Raw genomic sequence first — 18,215 nt, 5'->3', positions numbered from 1 at the left:
TCAGTCTGTTTCCTAGTGCCGGTTTGAAGTTCCTGCAGTTTTCACTGTAAAACCGAGTTGGAGCTAGTACCTCCCCATATATATGTATGGAGTGGAGTTTGCAAGTGAAAAGAAACTTTGTGTTCCCAACAAGCTAGGTGAAGGACGGCTTTCACACACACTTATCTCTCAGAACTGAGCATGTGGAGAGACGTTCGTTCATCTAGCACAAAGGGAACGGGTTGCAGGAGAAACTTTTACTCTGGTTTCTCAGTCTGTTTCCTAGTGCCGGTTTGAAGTTCCTGCAGTTTTCACTGTAAAACCGAGTTGGAGCTAGTACCTCCCCATATATATGTATGGAGTGGAGTTTGCAAGTGAAAAGAAACTTTGTGTTCCCAACAAGCTAGGTGAAGGACGGCTTTCACACACACTTATCTCTCAGAACTGAGCATGTGGAGAGACGTTCGTTCATCTAGCACAAAGGGAACGGGTTGCAGGAGAAACTTTTACTCTGGTTTCTCAGTCTGTTTCCTAGTGCCGGTTTGAAGTTCCTGCAGTTTTCACTGTAAAACCGAGTTGGAGCTAGTACCTCCCCATATATATGTATGGAGTGGAGTTTGCAAGTGAAAAGAAACTTTGTGTTCCCAACAAGCTAGGTGAAGGACGGCTTTCACACACACTTATCTCTCAGAACTGAGCATGTGGAGAGACGTTCGTTCATCTAGCACAAAGGGAACGGGTTGCAGGAGAAACTTTTACTCTGGTTTCTCAGTCTGTTTCCTAGTGCCGGTTTGAAGTTCCTGCAGTTTTCACTGTAAAACCGAGTTGGAGCTAGTACCTCCCCATATATATGTATGGAGTGGAGTTTGCAAGTGAAAAGAAACTTTGTGTTCCCAACAAGCTAGGTGAAGGACGGCTTTCACACACACTTATCTCTCAGAACTGAGCATGTGGAGAGACGTTCGTTCATCTAGCACAAAGGGAACGGGTTGCAGGAGAAACTTTACTCTGGTTTCTCAGTCTGTTTCCTAGTGCCGGTTTGAAGTTCCTGCAGTTTTCACTGTAAAACCGAGTTGGAGCTAGTACCTCCCCATATATATGTATGGAGTGGAGTTTGCAAGTGAAAAGAAACTTTGTGTTCCCAACAAGCTAGGTGAAGGACGGCTTTCACACACACTTATCTCTCAGAACTGAGCATGTGGAGAGACGTTCGTTCATCTAGCACAAAGGGAACGGGATTGCAGGAGAAACTTTTACTCTGGTTTCTCAGTCTGTTTCCTAGTGCCGGTTTGAAGTTCCTGCAGTTTTCACTGTAAAACCGAGTTGGAGCTAGTACCTCCCCATATATATGTATGGAGTGGAGTTTGCAAGTGAAAAGAAACTTTGTGTTCCCAACAAGCTAGGTGAAGGACGGCTTTCACACACACTTATCTCTCAGAACTGAGCATGTGGAGAGACGTTCGTTCATCTAGCACAAAGGGAACGGGTTGCAGGAGAAACTTTTACTCTGGTTTCTCAGTCTGTTTCCTAGTGCCGGTTTGAAGTTCCTGCAGTTTTCACTGTAAAACCGAGTTGGAGCTAGTACCTCCCATATATATGTATGGAGTGGAGTTTGCAAGTGAAAAGAAACTTTGTGTTCCCAACAAGCTAGGTGAAGGACGGCTTTCACACACACTTATCTCTCAGAACTGAGCATGTGGAGAGACGTTCGTTCATCTAGCACAAAGGGAACGGGTTGCAGGAGAAACTTTTACTCTGGTTTCTCAGTCTGTTTCCTAGTGCCGGTTTGAAGTTCCTGCAGTTTTCACTGTAAAACCGAGTTGGAGCTAGTACCTCCCCATATATATGTATGGAGTGGAGTTTGCAAGTGAAAAGAAACTTTGTGTTCCCAACAAGCTAGGTGAAGGACGGCTTTCACACACACTTATCTCTCAGAACTGAGCATGTGGAGAGACGTTCGTTCATCTAGCACAAAGGGAACGGGTTGCAGGAGAAACTTTTACTCTGGTTTCTCAGTCTGTTTCCTAGTGCCGGTTTGAAGTTCCTGCAGTTTTCACTGTAAAACCGAGTTGGAGCTAGTACCTCCCCATATATATGTATGGAGTGGAGTTTGCAAGTGAAAAGAAACTTTGTGTTCCCAACAAGCTAGGTGAAGGACGGCTTTCACACACACTTATCTCTCAGAACTGAGCATGTGGAGAGACGTTCGTTCATCTAGCACAAAGGGAACGGGTTGCAGGAGAAACTTTTACTCTGGTTTCTCAGTCTGTTTCCTAGTGCCGGTTTGAAGTTCCTGCAGTTTTCACTGTAAAACCGAGTTGGAGCTAGTACCTCCCCATATATATGTATGGAGTGGAGTTTGCAAGTGAAAAGAAACTTTGTGTTCCCAACAAGCTAGGTGAAGGACGGCTTTCACACACACTTATCTCTCAGAACTGAGCATGTGGAGAGACGTTCGTTCATCTAGCACAAAGGGAACGGGTTGCAGGAGAAACTTTTACTCTGGTTTCTCAGTCTGTTTCCTAGTGCCGGTTTGAAGTTCCTGCAGTTTTCACTGTAAAACCGAGTTGGAGCTAGTACCTCCCCATATATATGTATGGAGTGGAGTTTGCAAGTGAAAAGAAACTTTGTGTTCCCAACAAGCTAGGTGAAGGACGGCTTTCACACACACTTATCTCTCAGAACTGAGCATGTGGAGAGACGTTCGTTCATCTAGCACAAAGGGAACGGGTTGCAGGAGAAACTTTTACTCTGGTTTCTCAGTCTGTTTCCTAGTGCCGGTTTGAAGTTCCTGCAGTTTTCACTGTAAAACCGAGTTGGAGCTAGTACCTCCCCATATATATGTATGGAGTGGAGTTTGCAAGTGAAAAGAAACTTTGTGTTCCCAACAAGCTAGGTGAAGGACGGCTTTCACACACACTTATCTCTCAGAACTGAGCATGTGGAGAGACGTTCGTTCATCTAGCACAAAGGGAACGGGTTGCAGGAGAAACTTTTACTCTGGTTTCTCAGTCTGTTTCCTAGTGCCGGTTTGAAGTTCCTGCAGTTTTCACTGTAAAACCGAGTTGGAGCTAGTACCTCCCCATATATATGTATGGAGTGGAGTTTGCAAGTGAAAAGAAACTTTGTGTTCCCAACAAGCTAGGTGAAGGACGGCTTTCACACACACTTATCTCTCAGAACTGAGCATGTGGAGAGACGTTCGTTCATCTAGCACAAAGGGAACGGGTTGCAGGAGAAACTTTACTCTGGTTTCTCAGTCTGTTTCCTAGTGCCGGTTTGAAGTTCCTGCAGTTTTCACTGTAAAACCGAGTTGGAGCTAGTACCTCCCCATATATATGTATGGAGTGGAGTTTGCAACTGAAAAGAAACTTTGTGTTCCCAACAAGCTAGGTGAAGGACGGCTTTCACACACACTTATCTCTCAGAACTGAGCATGTGGAGAGACGTTCGTTCATCTAGCACAAAGGGAACGGGTTGCAGGAGAAACTTTTACTCTGGTTTCTCAGTCTGTTTCCTAGTGCCGGTTTGAAGTTCCTGCAGTTTTCACTGTAAAACCGAGTTGGAGCTAGTACCTCCCCATATATATGTATGGAGTGGAGTTTGCAACTGAAAAGAAACTTTGTGTTCCCAACAAGCTAGGTGAAGGACGGCTTTCACACACACTTATCTCTCAGAACTGAGCATGTGGAGAGACGTTCGTTCATCTAGCACAAAGGGAACGGGTTGCAGGAGAAACTTTTACTCTGGTTTCTCAGTCTGTTTCCTAGTGCCGGTTTGAAGTTCCTGCAGTTTTCACTGTAAAACCGAGTTGGAGCTAGTACCTCCCCATATATATGTATGGAGTGGAGTTTGCAAGTGAAAAGAAACTTTGTGTTCCCAACAAGCTAGGTGAAGGACGGCTTTCACACACACTTATCTCTCAGAACTGAGCATGTGGAGAGACGTTCGTTCATCTAGCACAAAGGGAACGGGTTGCAGGAGAAACTTTTACTCTGGTTTCTCAGTCTGTTTCCTAGTGCCGGTTTGAAGTTCCTGCAGTTTTCACTGTAAAACCGAGTTGGAGCTAGTACCTCCCCATATATATGTATGGAGTGGAGTTTGCAAGTGAAAAGAAACTTTGTGTTCCCAACAAGCTAGGTGAAGGACGGCTTTCACACACACTTATCTCTCAGAACTGAGCATGTGGAGAGACGTTCGTTCATCTAGCACAAAGGGAACGGGTTGCAGGAGAAACTTTTACTCTGGTTTCTCAGTCTGTTTCCTAGTGCCGGTTTGAAGTTCCTGCAGTTTTCACTGTAAAACCGAGTTGGAGCTAGTACCTCCCCATATATATGTATGGAGTGGAGTTTGCAAGTGAAAAGAAACTTTGTGTTCCCAACAAGCTAGGTGAAGGACGGCTTTCACACACACTTATCTCTCAGAACTGAGCATGTGGAGAGACGTTCGTTCATCTAGCACAAAGGGAACGGGTTGCAGGAGAAACTTTTACTCTGGTTTCTCAGTCTGTTTCCTAGTGCCGGTTTGAAGTTCCTGCAGTTTTCACTGTAAAACCGAGTTGGAGCTAGTACCTCCCCATATATATGTATGGAGTGGAGTTTGCAAGTGAAAAGAAACTTTGTGTTCCCAACAAGCTAGGTGAAGGACGGCTTTCACACACACTTATCTCTCAGAACTGAGCATGTGGAGAGACGTTCGTTCATCTAGCACAAAGGGAACGGGTTGCAGGGAGAAACTTTTACTCTGGTTTCTCAGTCTGTTTCCTAGTGCCGGTTTGAAGTTCCTGCAGTTTTCACTGTAAAACCGAGTTGGAGCTCGTACCTCCCCATATATATGTATGGAGTGGAGTTTGCAACTGAAAAGAAACTTTGTGTTCCCAACAAGCTAGGTGAAGGACGGCTTTCACACACACTTATCTCTCAGAACTGAGCATGTGGAGAGACGTTCGTTCATCTAGCACAAAGGGAACGGGTTGCAGGAGAAACTTTTACTCTGGTTTCTCAGTCTGTTTCCTAGTGCCGGTTTGAAGTTACTGCAGTTTTCACTGTAAAACGAGTTGGAGCTAGTACCTCCCCATATATATGTATGGAGTGGAGTTTGCAAGTGAAAAGAAACTTTGTGTTCCCAACAAGCTAGGTGAAGGACGGCTTTCACACACACTTATCTCTCAGAACTGAGCATGTGGAGAGACGTTCGTTCATCTAGCACAAAGGGAACGGGTTGCAGGAGAAACTTTTACTCTGGTTTCTCAGTCTGTTTCCTAGTGCCGGTTTGAAGTTCCTGCAGTTTTCACTGTAAAACCGAGTTGGAGCTAGTACCTCCCCATATATATGTATGGAGTGGAGTTTGCAACTGAAAAGAAACTTTGTGTTCCCAACAAGCTAGGTGAAGGACGGCTTTCACACACACTTATCTCTCAGAACTGAGCATGTGGAGAGACGTTCGTTCATCTAGCACAAAGGGAACGGGTTGCAGGAGAAACTTTTACTCTGGTTTCTCAGTCTGTTTCCTAGTGCCGGTTTGAAGTTCCTGCAGTTTTCACTGTAAAAGCGAGTTGGAGCTAGTACCTCCCCATATATATGTATGGAGTGGAGTTTGCAATTGAAAAGAAACTTTGTGTTCCCAACAAGCTAGGTGAAGGACGGCTTTCACACACACTTATCTCTCAGAACTGAGCATGTGGAGAGACGTTCGTTCATCTAGCACAAAGGGAACGGGTTGCAGGAGAAACTTTTACTCTGGTTTCTCAGTCTGTTTCCTAGTGCCGGTTTGAAGTTCCTGCAGTTTTCACTGTAAAACCGAGTTGGAGCTAGTACCTCCCCATATATATGTATGGAGTGGAGTTTGCAAGTGAAAAGAAACTTTGTGTTCCCAACAAGCTAGGTGAAGGACGGCTTTCACACACACTTATCTCTCAGAACTGAGCATGTGGAGAGACGTTCGTTCATCTAGCACAAAGGGAACGGGTTGCAGGAGAAACTTTTACTCTGGTTTCTCAGTCTGTTTCCTAGTGCCGGTTTGAAGTTCCTGCAGTTTTCACTGTAAAACCGAGTTGGAGCTAGTACCTCCCCATATATATGTATGGAGTGGAGTTTGCAAGTGAAAAGAAACTTTGTGTTCCCAACAAGCTAGGTGAAGGACGGCTTTCACACACACTTATCTCTCAGAACTGAGCATGTGGAGAGACGTTCGTTCATCTAGCACAAATGGAACGGGTTGCAGGAGAAACTTTTACTCTGGTTTCTCAGTCTGTTTCCTAGTGCCGGTTTGAAGTTCCTGCAGTTTTCACTGTAAAACCGAGTTGGAGCTAGTACATCCCCATATATATGTATGGAGTGGAGTTTGCAAGTGAAAAGAAACTTTGTGTTCCCAACAAGCTAGGTGAAGGACGGCTTTCACACACACTTATCTCTCAGAACTGAGCATGTGGAGAGACGTTCGTTCATCTAGCACAAAGGGAACGGGTTGCAGGAGAAACTTTTACTCTGGTTTCTCAGTCTGTTTCCTAGTGCCGGTTTGAAGTTCCTGCAGTTTTCACTGTAAAACCGAGTTGGAGCTAGTACCTCCCCATATATATGTATGGAGTGGAGTTTGCAAGTGAAAAGAACTTTGTGTTCCCAACAAGCTAGGTGAAGGACGGCTTTCACACACACTTATCTCTCAGAACTGAGCATGTGGAGAGACGTTCGTTCATCTAGCACAAAGGGAACGGGTTGCAGGAGAAACTTTTACTCTGGTTTCTCAGTCTGTTTCCTAGTGCCGGTTTGAAGTTCCTGCAGTTTTCACTGTAAAACCGAGTTGGAGCTAGTACCTCCCCATATATATGTATGGAGTGGAGTTTGCAAGTGAAAAGAAACTTTGTGTTCCCAACAAGCTAGGTGAAGGACGGCTTTCACACACACTTATCTCTCAGAACTGAGCATGTGGAGAGACGTTCGTTCATCTAGCACAAAGGGAACGGGTTGCAGGAGAAACTTTTACTCTGGTTTCTCAGTCTGTTTCCTAGTGCCGGTTTGAAGTTCCTGCAGTTTTCACTGTAAAACCGAGTTGGAGCTAGTACCTCCCCATATATATGTATGGAGTGGAGTTTGCAAGTGAAAAGAAACTTTGTGTTCCCAACAAGCTAGGTGAAGGACGGCTTTCACACACACTTATCTCTCAGAACTGAGCATGTGGAGAGACGTTCGTTCATCTAGCACAAAGGGAACGGGTTGCAGGAGAAACTTTACTCTGGTTTCTCAGTCTGTTTCCTAGTGCCGGTTTGAAGTTCCTGCAGTTTTCACTGTAAAACCGAGTTGGAGCTAGTACCTCCCCATATATATGTATGGAGTGGAGTTTGCAAGTGAAAAGAAACTTTGTGTTCCCAACAAGCTAGGTGAAGGACGGCTTTCACACACACTTATCTCTCAGAACTGAGCATGTGGAGAGACGTTCGTTCATCTAGCACAAAGGGAACGGGTTGCAGGAGAAACTTTTACTCTGGTTTCTCAGTCTGTTTCCTAGTGCCGGTTTGAAGTTCCTGCAGTTTTCACTGTAAAACCGAGTTGGAGCTAGTACCTCCCCATATATATGTATGGAGTGGAGTTTGCAACTGAAAAGAACTTTGTGTTCCCAACAAGCTAGGTGAAGGACGGCTTTCACACACACTTATCTCTCAGAACTGAGCATGTGGAGAGACGTTCGTTCATCTAGCACAAAGGGAACGGGTTGCAGGAGAAACTTTTACTCTGGTTTCTCAGTCTGTTTCCTAGTGCCGGTTTGAAGTTCCTGCAGTTTTCACTGTAAAACCGAGTTGGAGCTAGTACCTCCCCATATATATGTATGGAGTGGAGTTTGCAAGTGAAAAGAAACTTTGTGTTCCCAACAAGCTAGGTGAAGGACGGCTTTCACACACACTTATCTCTCAGAACTGAGCATGTGGAGAGACGTTCGTTCATCTAGCACAAAGGGAACGGGTTGCAGGAGAAACTTTTACTCTGGTTTCTCAGTCTGTTTCCTAGTGCCGGTTTGAAGTTCCTGCAGTTTTCACTGTAAAACCGAGTTGGAGCTAGTACCTCCCCATATATATGTATGGAGTGGAGTTGGCAACTGAAAAGAAACTTTGTGTTCCCAACAAGCTAGGTGAAGGACGGCTTTCACACACACTTATCTCTCAGAACTGAGCATGTGGAGAGACGTTCGTTCATCTAGCACAAAGGGAACGGATTGCAGGAGAAACTTTTACTCTGGTTTCTCAGTCTGTTTCCTAGTGCCGGTTTGAAGTTCCTGCAGTTTTCACTGTAAAACCGAGTTGGAGCTAGTACCTCCCCATATATATGTATGGAGTGGAGTTTGCAAGTGAAAAGAAACTTTGTGTTCCCAACAAGCTAGGTGAAGGACGGCTTTCACACACACTTATCTCTCAGAACTGAGCATGTGGAGAGACGTTCGTTCATCTAGCACAAAGGGAACGGGTTGCAGGAGAAACTTTTACTCTGGTTTCTCAGTCTGTTTCCTAGTGCCGGTTTGAAGTTCCTGCAGTTTTCACTGTAAAACCGAGTTGGAGCTAGTACCTCCCCATATATATGTATGGAGTGGAGTTTGCAACTGAAAAGAAACTTTGTGTTCCCAACAAGCTAGGTGAAGGACGGCTTTCACACACACTTATCTCTCAGAACTGAGCATGTGGAGAGACGTTCGTTCATCTAGCACAAAGGGAACGGGTTGCAGGAGAAACTTTTACTCTGGTTTCTCAGTCTGTTTCCTAGTGCCGGTTTGAAGTTCCTGCAGTTTTCACTGTAAAACCGAGTTGGAGCTAGTACCTCCCCATATATATGTATGGAGTGGAGTTTGCAAGTGAAAAGAAACTTTGTGTTCCCAACAAGCTAGGTGAAGGACGGCTTTCACACACACTTATCTCTCAGAACTGAGCATGTGGAGAGACGTTCGTTCATCTAGCACAAAGGGAACGGGTTGCAGGAGAAACTTTTACTCTGGTTTCTCAGTCTGTTTCCTAGTGCCGGTTTGAAGTTCCTGCAGTTTTCACTGTAAAACGAGAGTTGGAGCTAGTACCTCCCCATATATATGTATGGAGTGGAGTTTGCAACTGAAAAGAAACTTTGTGTTCCCAACAAGCTAGGTGAAAGACGGCTTTCACACACACTTATCTCTCAGAACTGAGCATGTGGAGAGACGTTCGTTCATCTAGCACAAAGGGAACGGGTTGCAGGAGAAACTTTTACTCTGGTTTCTCAGTCTGTTTCCTAGTGCCGGTTTGAAGTTCCTGCAGTTTTCACTGTAAAACCGAGTTGGAGCTAGTACCTCCCCATATATATGTATGGAGTGGAGTTTGCAACTGAAAAGAAACTTTGTGTTCCCAACAAGCTAGGTGAAGGACGGCTTTCACACACACTTATCTCTCAGAACTGAGCATGTGGAGAGACGTTCGTTCATCTAGCACAAAGGGAACGGGTTGCAGGAGAAACTTTTACTCTGGTTTCTCAGTCTGTTTCCTAGTGCCGGTTTGAAGTTCCTGCAGTTTTCACTGTAAAACCGAGTTGGAGCTTGTACCTCCCCATATATATGTATGGAGTGGAGTTTGCAATTGAAAAGAAACTTTGTGTTCCCAACAAGCTAGGTGAAGGACGGCTTTCACACACACTTATCTCTCAGAACTGAGCATGTGGAGAGACGTTCGTTCATCTAGCACAAAGGGAACGGGTTGCAGGAGAAACTTTTACTCTGGTTTCTCAGTCTGTTTCCTAGTGCCGGTTTGAAGTTCCTGCAGTTTTCACTGTAAAACCGAGTTGGAGCTAGTACCTCCCCATATATATGTATGGAGTGGAGTTTGCAAGTGAAAAGAAACTTTGTGTTCCCAACAAGCTAGTTGAAGGACGGCTTTCAAACACACTTATCTCTCAGAACTGAGCATGTGGAGAGACGTTCGTTCATCTAGCACAAATGGAACGTGTTGCAGGAGAAACTTTTACTCTGGTTTCTCAGTCTGTTTCCTACTGCCGGTTTGAAGTTCCTGCTGTTTTCACTGTAAAAGCGAGTTGGAGCTAGTACCTCCCCATATATATGTATGGAGTGGATTTTGCAAGTGAAAAGAATCTTTGTGTTCCCAACAAGCTAGGTGAAGGACGGCTTTCACACACACTTATCTCTCAGAACTGAGCATGAGGAGAGACGTTCGTTCATCTAGCACAAATGGAACGGGTGGCAGTAGAAACTTTTAATCTGGTTTCTCAGTCTGTTTCCTAGTGCCAGTTTGAAGTTCCTGCAGATTTCACTGTAAAACTGATTTGGAGCTGGTACCTCCCCATATATATATATATGGAGTGGAATTTGCAACTGAAAAGAAACTTTGTGTTCCCAACAAGCTAGGTGAAGGACGGCTTTCACACACACTTATCTCTCAGAACTTAGCATGTGGAGAGACGTTCGTTCATCTAGCACAAAGGGAACGGGTTGCAGTAGAAACTTTTACTCTGGTTTCTCAGTCTGTTTCCTAGTGCCGGTTTGAATTTCCTGCAGTTTTCACTGTAAAAACGGGTTGGAGCTAGTACCTCCCCATATATATGTATGGAGTGGAGTTTGCAACTGAAAAGAAACTTTGTGTTCCCAACAAGCTAGGTGAAGGACGGCTTTCACACACACTTATCTCTCAGAACTGAGCATGTGGAGAGACGTTCGTTCATCTAGCACAAAGGGAACGGTTGCAGGAGAAAATATTTACTCTGGTTTCTCAGTCTGTTTCCTAGTGCCGGTTTGAAGTTCCTGCAGTTTTCACTGTAAAACCGAGTTGGAGCTAGTACCTCCCCATATATATGTATGGAGCTGGAGATTGCAACTGAAAAGAGACTTTGTGTTCCCAACAAGCTAGGTGAAGGACGGCTTTCACACACACTTATCTCTCAGAACTGAGCATGTGGAGAGACGTTCGTTCATCTAGCAATAAAGGGAACGGATTGCAGGAGAAACTTTTACTCTGGTTTCTCAGTCTGTTTCCTAGTGCCGGTTTGAAGTTCCTGCAGTTTTCACTGTAAAACCGAGTTGGAGCTAGTACCTCCCCATATATATGTATGGAGTGGATTTTGCAAGTGAAAAGAAACTTTGTGTTCCCAACAAGCTAGGTGAAGGACGGCTTTCACACACACTTAATCTCTCAGAACTGAGCATGTGGAGAGACTTTCTTTCATCTAGCACAAAGGGAACGGGTTGCAGGAGAAACTTTTACTCTGGTTTCTCAGTCTGTTTCCTAGTGCCGGTTTGAAGTTCCTGCAGTTTTCACTGTAAAACCGAGTTGGAGCTAGTACCTCCCCATATATATAGTATGGAGTGGAGTTTGCAACTGAAAAGAAACTTTGTGTTCCCAACAAGCTAGGTGAAGGACGGCTTTCACACACACTTATCTCTCAGAACTGAGCATGTGGAGAGACGTTCGTTCATCTAGCACAAAGGTAACGGGTTGCAGGAGAAACTTTTACTCTGGTTTCTCAGTCTGTTTCCTAGTGCCGGTTTGAAGTTCCTGCAGTTTTCACTGTAAAATCGAGTTGGAGCTAGTACCTCCCCATATATATGTATGGAGTGGAGTTTGCAACTGAAAAGAAACTTTGTGTTCCCAACAAGCTAGTTGAAGGACGGCTTTCACACACACTTATCTCTCAGACCTGAGCATGTGGAGAGACGTTCGTTCATCTAGCACAAAGGGAACGGATTGCAGGAGAAATTATTACTCTGGATTCTCAGTCTGTTTCCTAGTGCCGTTTTGAAGTTCCTGCCGTTTTCACTGTAAAACCGAGTTGGAGCCCGTACCTCCCCATATATATGTATGGAGTGGAGTTTGCATGTGAAAAGATACTTTGTGTTCCCAACAAGCTAGGTGAAAGACGGCTTTCACACACACTTATCTCTCAGAACTGAGCATGTGGAGAGACGTTCGTTCATCTAGCACAAAGGGAACGGGTTGCAGGAGAAACTTTTACTCTGGTTTCTCAGTCTGTTTCCTAGTGCCGGTTTGAAGTTCCTGCAGTTTTCACTGTAAAACCGAGTTGGAGCTCGTACCTCCCCATATATATGTATGGAGTGGAGTTTGCAATTGAAAAGAAACTTTGTGTTCCCAACAAGCTAGGTGAAGGACGGCTTTCACACACACTTATCTCTCAGAACTGAGCATGTGGAGAGACGTTCGTTCATCTAGCACAAAGGGAACGGGTTGCAGGAGAAACTTTTACTCTGGTTTCTCAGTCTGTTTCCTAGTGCCGGTTTGAAGTTCCTGCAGTTTTCACTGTAAAACCGAGTTGGAGCTAGTACCTCCCCATATATATGTATGGAGTGGAGTTTGCAACTGAAAAGAAACTTTGTGTTCCCAACAAGCTAGTTGAAGGACGGCTTTCACACACACTTATCTCTCAGAACTGAGCATGTGGAGAGACGTTCGTTCATCTAGCACAAAGGGAACGGGTTGCAGGAGAAACTTTTACTCTGGTTTCTCAGTCTGTTTCCTAGTGCCGGTTTGAAGTTCCTGCAGTTTTCACTGTAAAACCGAGTTGGAGCTAGTACCTCCCCATATATATGTATGGAGTGGAGTTTGCAAGTGAAAAGAAACTTTGTGTTCCCAACAAGCTAGGTGAAGGACGGCTTTCACACACACTTATCTCTCAGAACTGAGCATGTGGAGAGACGTTCGTTCATCTAGCACAAAGGGAACGGGTTGCAGGAGAAACTTTTACTCTGGTTTCTCAGTCTGTTTCCTAGTGCCGGTTTGAAGTTCCTGCAGTTTTCACTGTAAAACCGAGTTGGAGCTAGTACCTCCCCATATATATGTATGGAGTGGAGTTTGCAAGTGAAAAGAAACTTTGTGTTCCCAACAAGCTAGGTGAAGGACGGCTTTCACACACACTTATCTCTCAGAACTGAGCATGTGGAGAGACGTTCGTTCATCTAGCACAAAGGGACGGGTTGCAGGAGAAACTTTTACTCTGGTTTCTCAGTCTGTTTCCTAGTGCCGGTTTAAGTTCCTGCAGTTTTCACTGTAAAAACGAGTTGGAGCTCGTACATCCCCTATATATGTATGGAGTGGAGTTTGCAAGTGAAAAGAAACTTTGTGTTCCCAACAAGCTAGGTGAAGGACGGCTTTCACACACACTTATCTCTCAGAACTGAGCATGTGGAGAGACGTTCGTTCATCTAGCACAAAGGGAACGGGTTGCAGGAGAAACTTTTACTCTGGTTTCTCAGTCTGTTTCCTAGTGCCGGTTTGAAGTTCCTGCAGTTTTCACTGTAAAACCGGAGTTGGAGCTAGTACCTCCCCATATATATGTATGGAGTGGAGTTTGGCAACTGAAAAGAAACTTTGTGTTCCCAACAAGCTAGGTGAAGGACGGCTTTCACACACACTTATCTCTCAGAACTGAGCATGTGGAGAGACGTTCGTTCATCTAGCACAAAGGGAACGGATTGCAGGAGAAATTATTACTCTGGATTCTAAGCCTGTTTCCTAGTTGCCGTTTTGAAGTTCCTGCCGTTTTCACTGTAAAACCGAGTTGGAGCCCGTACCTCCCCATATATATGTATGGAGTGGAGTTTGCATGTGAAAAGATACTTTGTGTTCCCAACAAGCTAGGTGAAAGACGGCTTTCACACACACCTATCTCTCAGAACTGAGCATGTGGAGAGACGTTCGTTCATCTAGCACAAAAGGTACGGGTTGCAGGAGAAATTTTTCTCTTGTTTCTCAGTCTGTTTCCTTGTGCCGGTTTGAAGTTCCTGCAGTTTTCACTGTAAAACCGAGTTGGAGCTCGTACCTCCCCATATATATGTATGGAGTGGTGTTTGCAATTGAAAAGAAACTTTGTGTTCCCAACAAGCTAGGTGAAGGACGGCTTTCACACACATTTATCTCTCAGAACTGAGCATGCGGAGAGACTTTCGTTCATCTAGCACAAAGGGAACGGGTTGCAGGGAGAAACTTTTACTCTGGTTTCTCAGTCTGTTTCCTACTGCCGGTTTGAAGTTCCTGCAGTTTTCACTGTAAAACCGAGTTGGAGCTCATACCTACCCATATATATGTATGGAGTGGAGTTTGCAACTGAAAAGAAACTTTGTGTTCCCAACAAGCTATGTGAAGGACGGCTTTCACACTCACTTATCTCTCAGAACTGAGCATGTGGAGAGACGTTCGTTCATCTAGCACAAAGGGAACTGGTTGCAGGAGAAACTTTTACTCTGGTTTCTCAGTCTGTTTCCTAGTGCCGGTTTGAAGTTCCTGCAGTTTTCACTGTAAAACCGAGTTGGAGCTAGTACCTCCCATATATATGTATGGAGTGGAGTTTGCAAGATGAAAAGAAACTTTGTGTTCCCAACAAGCTAGGTGAAGGACGGCTTTCACACACACTTATCTCTCAGAACTGAGCATGTGGAGAGACGTTCGTTCATCTAGCACAAAGGGAACGGGTTGCTGGGGAAACTTTTACTCTGGCTTCTCAGTCTGTTTCCTAGTGCCGGTTAGAAGATACTGCAGTTTTCACTGTAAAACCGAGTTGGAGCTCGTACCTCCCCATATATATGTATGGAGTGGAGTTTGCAACTGAAAAGAAACTTTGTGTTCCCAACAAGCTAGGTGAAAGACGGCTTTCACACACACTAATGTCTCAGAACTGAGCATGTGGAGAGACGTTCGTTAATCTAGCACAAAGGGACGGGTTGCAGGAGAAACTTTTACTCTGGTTTCTCAGTCTGTTTCCTAGTGCCGGTTTCAAGTTCCTGCAGTTTTCACTGTAAAAACGAGTTGGAGCTCGTACATCCCCTTATATATGTATGGAGTGGAGTTTGCAAGTGAAAAGAAACTTTGTTTTCCCAACAAGCTAGATGAAGTGCGGCTTTCACACACACTTATCTCTCAGAACTGAGCATGTGGAGAGACGATCGTTCATCTAGCACAAAGGAAACGGATTGCAGGAGAAACTTTTACTGTGGTTTCTCAGCCTCTTTCCTAGCGCCGGTTTGAAGTTACTGCAGTTTTCACTGTAAAACCGAGTTGGAGCTCGTACCTCCCCATATATATGTATTCAGTGGAGTTTGCACCTGAAAAGAACCTTTGTGTTCCCAACAAGCTAGGTGAAGGACGGCTTTCACACACAATTATATCTCAGAACTGAGCATGTGGAGAGATGTTCGTTCATCTATCACAAATGGAACGGGTTGCAGGAGAAACTTTTCTCTGGTTTCTCAGTCTGTTTCCTACTGCCGGTTTGAATTTCCTGCAGTTTTCACTGTAAAACCGAGTTGGAGCTCGTACCTCCCCATTTATATGTATGGAGTGGAGTTTGCAAGTGAAAAGAATCTTTGTGTTCCCAACAAGCTAGGTGAAGGGCGGCTTTCACACACACTTAACTCTCAGAAATGAGCATGCGGAGAGGCTTTCTTTTATCTAGCACAAAGGAACGGTATGCAGGAGAAACTTTTACTCTGGATTCTCAGTCTGTTTCCTAGTGCCGGTTTGATTTTCCTGCAGTTTTCACTGTAAAACCGAGTTGGAGCTAGTACCTCCCCATATATATGTATAGAGTGGTGTTTGCATGTGAAAAGATACTTTGTGTTCCCAACAAGCTAGGTGAAAGACGGCTTTCACACACACCTATCTCTCAGAACTGAGCATGTGGAGAGACGTTCGTTAATCTAGCACAAAGGGACAGGTTGCAGGAGAAACTTTTACTCTGGTTTCTCAGTCTGTTTCCTTCTGCCGGTTTGAAGTTACTGCAGTTTTCACTGTAAAATAGAGTTGGAGCTCGTACCTCCCCATAAATATGTATGGAGTGGAGTTTGCAACTGAAAAGAAACTCTGTGTCCCAAAAAGCTAGGTGAAAGACGGCTTTCACACACACTAATGTCTCAGAACTGAGCATGTGGAGAGACGTTCGTTAATCTAGCACAAAGGGACGGGTTGCAGGAAAAACTTTTACTCTGGTTTCTCAGTCTGTTTCCTAGTGCCGGTTTCAAGTTCCTGAAGTTTTCACTGTAAAACCGAGTTGGAGCTCGTACCTCCCCATATATATGTATGGAGTGGAGTTTGCAACTGAAAAGAAACTTTGTGTTCCCAACAAGCTAGGTGAAAGACGGCTTTCACACACACTAATGTCTCAGAACTGAGCATGTGGAGAGACGTTCGTTAATCTAGCACAAAGGGACGGGTTGCAGGAAAAACTTTTACTCTGGTTTCTCAGTCTGTTTCCTAGTGCCGGTTTGAAGTTCCTGCAGTTTTCACTGTAAAAGCGAGTTGGATCTTGTACCTCCCCATATATATGTAGGGAGTGGAGTTTCCAATTGAAAAGAAACTTTGTGTTCCCAACAAGCTATGTGAAAACGGCTTTCACACACACTTATCTCTCAGAACTAAGCATGAGGAGAGATTTTCTTTCATCTAGCACAAAGGGAACGGGTTGAAGGAGAAACTTTTTCTCTGGTTTCACAGTCTGTTTCCTTGTGCCAGTTTGACGTTCCTGCAGTTTTCACTGTAAAACCGAGTTAGAGCTAGTACCTACCCCGTATATATTTATGGATTGGAGTTTGCAAGTGAAAAGAAACTTTGTGTTCCCAACAACTTAGTTGAAGGAAGGCTTTCAAACACACTTATCTCTCAGAACTGAGCATGTGGAGAGACGTTCGTTCATCTAGCACAAATGGAACGTGTTGCAGGAGAAACTTTTTCTCTTTTTTCTCAGTCTGTTTCCTACTGCCGATTTGAAGTTCCTGCTGTTTTCACTGTAAAAGCGACTTGGAGCTAGTACCTCCCCATATATATGTAGGGAGTGGATTTTGCAAGTGAAAAGAATCTTTGTGTTCCCAACAAGCTAGGTGAAGGACGGCTTTCACACACACTTATCTCTCAGAACTGAGCATGTGGAGAGACGTTCGTTCATCTAGCACAAATGGAACGGGTGGCAGTAGAAACTTTTACTCTGGTTTCTCAGTCTGTTTCCTAGTGCCGGTTTGAAGTTCCTGCAGTTTTCACTGTAAAACCGAGTTGGAGCTAGTACCTCCCCATATATATGTATGGAGTGGAGTTTGCAACTGAAAAGAAACTTTGTGTTCCCAACAAGCTAGGTGAAGGACGGCTTTCACACACACTTATCTCTCAGAACTGAGCATGTGGAGAGACGTTCGTTCATCTAGCACAAAGGGAACGGGTTGCAGGAGAAACTTTTACTCTGGTTTCTCAGTCTGTTTCCTAGTGCCGGTTTGAAGTTCCTGCAGTTTTCACTGTAAAACCGAGTTGGAGCTAGTACCTCCCCATATATATAGTATGGAGTGGAGTTTGCAACTGAAAAGAAACTTTGTGTTCCCAACAAGCTAGGTGAAGGACGGCTTTCACACACACTTATCTCTCAGAACTGAGCATGTGGAGAGACGTTCGTTCATCTAGCACAAAGGGAACGGGTTGCAGGAGAAACTTTTACTCTGGTTTCTCAGTCTGTTTCCTACTGCCGGGTTGAAGTTCCTGCAGTTTTCACTTTAAAACCGAGCTGGCGCTTGTACCTCCCATATATATGTATGGAGTGGATTTTGCAAGTGAAAAGAAACTTTGTGTTCCCAACAAGCTAGGTGAAGGCGGCTTTCACACGCACTTAACTCTCAGAACTGAGCATGCGGAGAGAATTTCTTTCATCTAGCACAAAGGGAAGAGGTTGCAGGAGAAAATTTACTCTGGTTTCAGTCTGTTTCCTAGTGCCGGTTTGAAGTTCCTGCAGTTTTCACTGTAAAACCGATTTGGAGCTCTTACCTCCCCATATATATATATGGAGTGGAATTTGCAACTGAAAAGAAACTTTGTGTTCCCAACAAGCTAGGTGAAGGACGGCTTTCACACACTCTTATCTCTCAGAAATGAGCATGTGGAGAGACGTTCATTCATCTAGCACAAAGGGAACGGGTGGCAGGAGAAACTTTTACTCTGGTTTCTCAGTCTGTTTCCTAGTGCCGGTTTGAAGTTCCTGCAGTTTTCACTGTAAAAACGGGTTGGAGCTAGTACCTCCCCATATATATGTATGGAGTGGAGTTTGCAACTGAAAAGAATCTTTGTGTTCCCAACAAGCTAGGTGAAGGACGGCTTTCACACACACTTATCTCTCAGAACTGAGCATGTGGAGAGACGTTCGTTCATCTAGCACAAAGGGAACGGATTGCAGGAGAAACTTTTACTCTGGATTCTCAGTCTGTTTCCTAGTGCCGGTTTGAAGTTCCTGCAGTTTTCACTG

The sequence above is a fragment of the Camelus ferus genome, chromosome 12 (genome assembly GCF_009834535.1).
Source record: "Camelus ferus isolate YT-003-E chromosome 12, BCGSAC_Cfer_1.0, whole genome shotgun sequence".
In the NCBI taxonomy this organism is placed as follows: Eukaryota; Metazoa; Chordata; class Mammalia; order Artiodactyla; family Camelidae; genus Camelus; species Camelus ferus.
Note: the sequence above shows the minus strand (reverse complement) of the source record.